The 6,853-nt window shown below is 46.6% G+C and overlaps 1 pseudogene; it reads right to left on the reverse strand.

The window, feature by feature from the left end:
• Positions 1 to 255: 255 nt before the first annotated feature.
• LOC127672069 (sorting nexin-18-like) lies at positions 256 to 6,560 on the reverse strand (annotated as a pseudogene).
• Positions 6,561 to 6,853: the final 293 nt, after the last annotated feature.

Consider the following 6,853-nt stretch of genomic DNA (forward strand, 5'->3'; position numbering starts at 1 on the left):
TGTCAGTGTGTCAAATGACATGAGCCTTAGATAATTGACACCACAATTGTCCATCAGTCTGACTACTAAATGAGCCTCAGACCGCAGTAGTTTGTCTACCAACTTTAGTCACCAATTTGATGTTTAATAGGAAGAAGGCAAAATAAAATTTAAATTCTATTGATAGATTCTCACTTCCAGGCTCCACAGAAAAGGTATTTTTATATCTAATTTGAATCTTATAATAGACTAACGATATCAGGAATCATTATGTATTTATTCCTCCACAAAATGGATTTCCCACTTCTTGGTCACTTTTTGGAAAAATATTATTTGTTGTTGTAAAAAATGCTGCATCTGTGATTTAAAGTCTCTTACTCTAATTTGATGGAAGTGATGAATCTCGGCCAATGTGGTGAAGGAGACAGTGTTACAACGGTCTTGAATGACATCAGCTTTTTGACCTCCATCTTCCCTTCTTCCCCGTGTAGCCAACTCTCCTTTCCTTTGGTAAGAGCTCCTTTCTGAACATGGATGATGTCTGGGAAGTTGGCCAGGTGCCCCTGATACAGTGCTAACAGTCCATGATCAGGTCCATGGCCTGCCTGGGCTGCTCAGCAAAGAGTTCTCTGATGGCGTCATAGGCGTCTCCAGGGAAAGCAATGGCCTGGTTCAGACCCGCGGACAAGGCCTGCTGATGCAGCTTCAAGGCTTAGCTGCGGCCCAGGAGGGACTGGCCCACCTTCTGATGCTCCTTCTTGAAGCCAGTCACCTGCTTGCGCGCGCGAACTCGTTGGCAGTGTGTTTGAGCTGCAGCGCGCTGTCATCCATCTTGGGGAAGGATTTGAAGCAGTCTTTCTTGCTCTCCACCTCCTGCAGGTCCAGGGCTGCGGCAGGTGGTGTGCTCAGAGTGAGGAAGAAGTTGGAGCCACCATCTCATCCTTCTCAGCCTTCTGCTTATCCTGTTTCCAGGTCTTCTCATCAGTGCTGCTGGGACTGCTCAGAAATGCTGGAAGACATGGCACTGCACCAGCACAGGGTGGCTGGCCATGTGGTTCATCCAGCAGATCAGACCCTTCCTGCGCTTGGAGATGAAGTCCTCCTCGAAGCGCCTGGTGGCCTGCTTCTCAGGCAGATGGGGCACCGAGATGACGGGAAATTTCTCTGCCAGGCAAGCACACAGCCAGTCCAAGTGCTGATAGCACCTGTGCGCGGGCACCTGGGTATGCATGGGCACCAGCTTGTAAGAGATGCAACTCTTCAGTCCTTGAACTTGGTCTGCTCGGTGGGGTCGTAGATGGTGCACTGGAAAGGGTAGGGGCTCTCCTGCCACTCGGGCCGTAGGGACCCAGCACCATGCACACAGCTTGTCCCCATCCTTCAGGAAGCCTGATGCCTCTCTCAGCACCAAGGCCTCCCGGCCCGACCTGACAGAGGTGGAGAAGTGATTAAGGTTGAGGCTCACCGAGGCGGAGCTCTTGGCTCCAGACACTTGCTGAGGCTGGGGAACCGAGTAGCCGCGTGAGCCCAGCGACAGGTCCCAGCCTGTGGACAGAGGTACCCGCTGGCTGCGCTGCCGCCCGCCGCTGCCGAGCCTGCGAGGTCTGGGTGTGCGCCTCTGCCCAGAGCGCCTGGCTCATCAGCCACCTTGGGGCTGTCATCCCACTCATCATTCCAGTCATCATCTCTGCCTAGGCTGACCTGGTGACCAGGGAGGAGCTGCTGGGGCGACGGCTGTAGGGCGCCCCTGCTGGAAGGAAGCTGGCGATGCCAGCTGCCAGCAGCTGGAAAGCAGTGGGCAGCAGGGCGGGCAGAGGCTCAAAGCCGCCCGGGCGGCGCGGTGGCCACGGCTGCTGATCCCTTCGAGCCAGCCCTCCACATCCTGATCACTGCACAAGCTCAACACCTCCTGCTCCTGCAGTGAGATCTCAAGGGGGTTCTTCGACTTAAAGCCTTAGAGAGCCCTGGCACGCAGCGCCACGTTCCCGAGCCCCGCGCCCTGAGCTCCGGCCAGTCGGAGGGCCCAGTGGTCACTATCCGTGTCCCTGAACGCAAAGGGAGCTTGGAAGGAGCTTGGAAGGCAGCACAAGGTCCGCTTCCTGCTTCACTCTCGCCCTCCCTGCAGATCTGCTCTGCTAGCAGGAGCTACTGCTGCACAGGCCGCTTCTGGCCAGGGTGGGGCCCGGGCCTCCCCACAAGGTTTTCTTACCACTGGTCCCTTTGCATGTCTGTGCCTAGATGAGTACAGAAAGTGAATCTCTAAGTGTCCTTGTTGCAATGCTTACATTCCATTCCACGTCTGACCCAGACACACACATTTTCTTCACTTCTCCTGACACAACCCAATCCCAGACCGACTTGCTACTAGCCAGAGCAGAGTTGTAAGTGAGGTGGTACTATCAGTACAGGACTAGGCTGAGGGGCCAGGTCATCACTTGTAAATGTTCCTAGATCAAAACATGAGGAGGACACAAAACATTCTGATCTCCAATGGTCTGTGGAGTAGAAATTAATTTATGGACAGTGGGTGAGGCTCCAGACATGGCTCAGTACTCAAAAAACATCTCATTCAATCGGAACTTATTTCATCTCAGCACCTATATGTTTGCACATAAGTTCTCTACTCAATTTCTAATTTCCTTGGGTAACCTTGGCTCTAATAATGAATTCATATACCTACATATCGACCAAAAATTCACATGCACAAAGTCTTCTGAAAAAAAAAATTAGAAATCCATGAACATAGAACTCTGTAACCATGTACCGGCTCAGGAGACTGCCTGGGTCTCCTCAGTCTTGATGCATGTACCTAAGGGGAGGTGGGGTGGGGGATCAGGCAGAGAACCCATGGGGAAGTAGAGAGTGTGGAGTTCTAGGGGAAGCTTAAAGTCCCTGAAATTCCCAAGACAGCAAAAGATGGAGAATATGGAATATTTTAGCCAGGTGTGTATGGACACACTTAAAGAGCAGTTTATCCTCCTTGTTGCTGACATTTTCCTGTTAGCATAGTAAGAGGCATATGTAGTCTATGAGGTGTCAGGTATAGTGACCTGTCTGAATGACAATCATGCATTTTTGAGGTAGGATATCCATATAAGGCAGGCTGGCCACATGTTTTCTTGCCTCAGCTTCAGTGAGCTTTGAGTGACAGTGATGTTGATGTTCTATTTAGGCCAGGGTTACTGATATAGCATGCTCAAGTTCTGGAGAACCAAACTCCACAAATCACCAATATAGCTGCCATAAGCTAAAAGATACTAAATGGTTACACAAAGGCACAGGTGACAAGAAAGACTCATTGCTCACAAGCTCTGTTGCTGTGATCTCTTAGGCAACTTACCTTTAAATGGTCAAGAGAGATTCAGAGGGAGCAGCGGGATGAAGTTCTCCACAGACTGAATGGAGCCACCTGAGGAGACAGAGATTCTAAGATGAATGAGGGAAGTGGCATGCCTGTCACTTACTGTTGAGTGCCTCTCCCCTCTGCATTGTGAGAGCACTATGCATCTATCTCCATCTGTGACATGGCTTTCTAGATAGACGTACCAGGCTGAAAGATTGGCCACCACACTGGTCCTGCAGTTGGCATTCCAGGACCCTTACAGATTTTATCCAGAGATATCTGAAAGAGAGAACATGATTGGACAGCTTTTAGGGTCCCACACATTGTTTGAAGTCCAGGAAAAGGAGGAAGCAGTGGATGCCACAGTTATTTATCATGAACTAACACACAAGTCTGGTTTCATGGTGACTCAGGGCAGTTTCTCAAGAGTACAGTAGAGAAAATGGCTATACAATTGTAAACAACCATTTTGCAGTATGTGTGTCTACATGTGCCTCTCTCTCACGGGAGGTTTCTCCAATTGTGTGTGATACATGAGTATGTACAGAGATGAGGGTCTCCATGAGTGAGAGATTATGCTTGTAGATGTGAGCATTCATACATGTGTACTTAGTTCTGTGTGGGCCTTCTCTGCCTCTTACAGCACAACGAATAAATCAAAGATTTTGTTCTCAGGGGCTCTATTGCTGCCCTGAGAGCCTGTTACCAAGGCTCAAAGGGTATTTGAGCAAGAGAAAGATGTGGGAAGGCTGGGCTACACTTGTCAGGCAGGAAGGTCAATTGTGTTTGGAAGAGGGATGGAAGCTTCTCTGGATTCCCCTATTTAGGAAACCATGAAATTGTCTATCAGTTTAATCATCCATACACCCAAGAAGCTGCATCACATACTGTTTTGCAGGTGTGTATTGTTGTGAGCATAGGTGAAAACAGGGCTTTTCACAGAGCAGCTTACAGCATAAATAAAACAGATTTCTGTATAGGTCAAAGCTGTAGGCATTTTGATGGGATAGCTCATTTCAACTTACCTCAAGTTGTATAACAATCTACCTACCCATTTGGTTCTCACTGTTTACAGCTCTGTTCCCTATCTTCTGCTTCCATCAGTATCTTTTCATACTCCTGCATCTGCTTTTGTCCCTTCTGTCTGTCTCGTGCCCTGGTCAACCCCAGTATTTTTGACCTGACTATTGGCTGTCGGATATTGGTAATTAGCAATCAGCAGTAAGGTAGTGCCAGAATATCTATTGGATTTCCACCAGGCAATGACATTCATATTTTGAGCAGCTGTAGATCAGCAAAATTTAAAAACTAAAACACAGTGATGGTTCAGAAATGACAGCATCAAACTCCTGCCATCACTTAGCTCTTTGTCACTACAGATTTAACAATTGAAAATACAGAGATGCACCTTCATATACAGTAAGGAATGTCACCTGAACAGTGGGTGGATATGTGCACACAGCATGCAAATTTTGAGGTCAGAAGACAATTTCAGATGTTTTATGTTACCTTCCACTTTCATAGCTGTGAGCCAGCTTATGAGGTACTAGAAACTAAAGTTGGAGTTGCCAGGGTACTTTTCTATCCTTGCTGTAACTTGTACAGAGCATCCCATCTCATATGGCATGGCCTGAACTCAGATGGTTTGTTTACTCCCACATCTTTTGTGTCACCATTACAGTAGCATATTTTGCAGTCAGGATTTTAAAAATATTTTTAGCATTTTTGTTTTTTGAGCATAAGTGTTTTGTATGAATGTGTGTGCACACTATGTATGTCTATCAGCTATAGACGTCAGAAGGTCATTTCCGAGACCCTTGGAAATGCAGGAAGTTAGAGGCAGTTGTGGGCCATCCTATGCGAGCTGGAGACCAAACCTAGGTCGTCTAGACAAACAGCCAATGCTCTTAATCACTGAGCCAAGCTCCCAACCTGACACTATTTTCTTTCTGTATCAATTGAAAGATACGTGAGGCATAAGAAATCATATTTTCATTTAAACAGAATATCTGTTCTTTCTTGCGTTGGACCTTACAGATTAAAAAAATGGGTATATGGGTTGCCTAAAATGAGGAGCCATGATAGCATCCTTAGGAGAATATGCTATTCAGCTATACTACAGTTGCTCCTTTTACTCTGTGTTATATATCACTGACTGATTTTAGTGAATTTTTCACTCCGTAAAGATTTGCTAATTTTTGCCGATTAGGAGAAACAGAAATAATAATACATTAAGATGTGTTTGAAAGATATTTATTATGAATTGGAAAATGATTTCAGGATACCATTATCATCAAATTATTCTTGGCTCCAAAATGATGAATGCAACAATTTCCTTCCCTTGATGCCATGGTTTATGGTTTTTCTAATGTAAGAAAACGTAACTATCTTGACTAAGTGTAGGATCCAGAATCTCAGCTGCCAATCAGGAAGCAACTACTTCATAAGCACTATATCTTGCTTATGATTAGAGTGATTGATTTCAGGGCTGAGACTTTTGGGAGCATATTTACATAGCATGTATTCCACTTTTTTTTGAGGTTCTTAAACAAATTCTTTTCAGTAGCTGAAAAAGTCAGTTTCCTGTGGATTGACAGGAATTACATAGAAGCAAGCAATTTCATTCTCCTCAAATGTAGCAATAATTGTAATCTGTACATTCATAAAACAAACAGTGCAATTATAAAACCGTGCAGGTGACATGCATACATTAATGTGCAGTGGGGATGGGGAGGACATAAGCATCTCCAACTTTCCTTACTGCTGTTCTTTTCTAGGTCTTTAGGTTAAAGGGCTGAGTCAGGAGACTTCATCTGGAATGCTGAAATCAAAGGTGAACTTCCTGGTTGTGCAGGTGCAGGCTGGCTCGGGACAGCTTGACTGAACACATTGTTGTGTCCCATTGCTCCTTGCTGCCAGGCCTTCATGTCTGGTGACTGGTACCCAGAAGTGGGCGGGGTTTGTTGGAGCAGAGAGCTTTGCTGGAGGGGTGCCGGGCATCTGCACCGTGGAGCCCCCAGGGCTCAGCATCGGGGTGAAGCTGGCCTCGACTTCGGGAACCAGTCCTGATCCCGGATACTGGAAGACATTCTGCTGCATCTGAGGACAGGGCCAGGTGAATGGCTTCAGTCTCCAGCTTGCCCTGCCTGAAGAACAGGCATTTCAGCTGCTCTCCAAGGCAGCCAAGTTCTCCTCCTCCACGGCCGCCCCGCCCTGCTCGCTGCCCTGCCCCCCACATATTCCACATTTAGGGAGCAAATTGAATGAGATTAGTCATGCCCATAAAGAGGGGAACCACTTTTTATTAACAGACTTTCAGTAACACATTTGTAATATAGGCTTTTTCAGACACAACTTCCAGGCTATAAAACAGGGAGGGAGTGGGAGAGAGAGAGGAGGAAGTAGGAATTCTACACTCTGGAACAGGATGCAGGCAGGGAAACATAGTTTATTATTTATACTTATTATTATTAACATATTATTTAAACTATTGACAAGAATAGTTATCTGGAGTCCATTTGATCTAACGTG

The sequence above is a fragment of the Apodemus sylvaticus genome, chromosome 1, assembly GCF_947179515.1.
Source record: "Apodemus sylvaticus chromosome 1, mApoSyl1.1, whole genome shotgun sequence".
NCBI lineage: Eukaryota > Metazoa > Chordata > Mammalia > Rodentia > Muridae > Apodemus > Apodemus sylvaticus.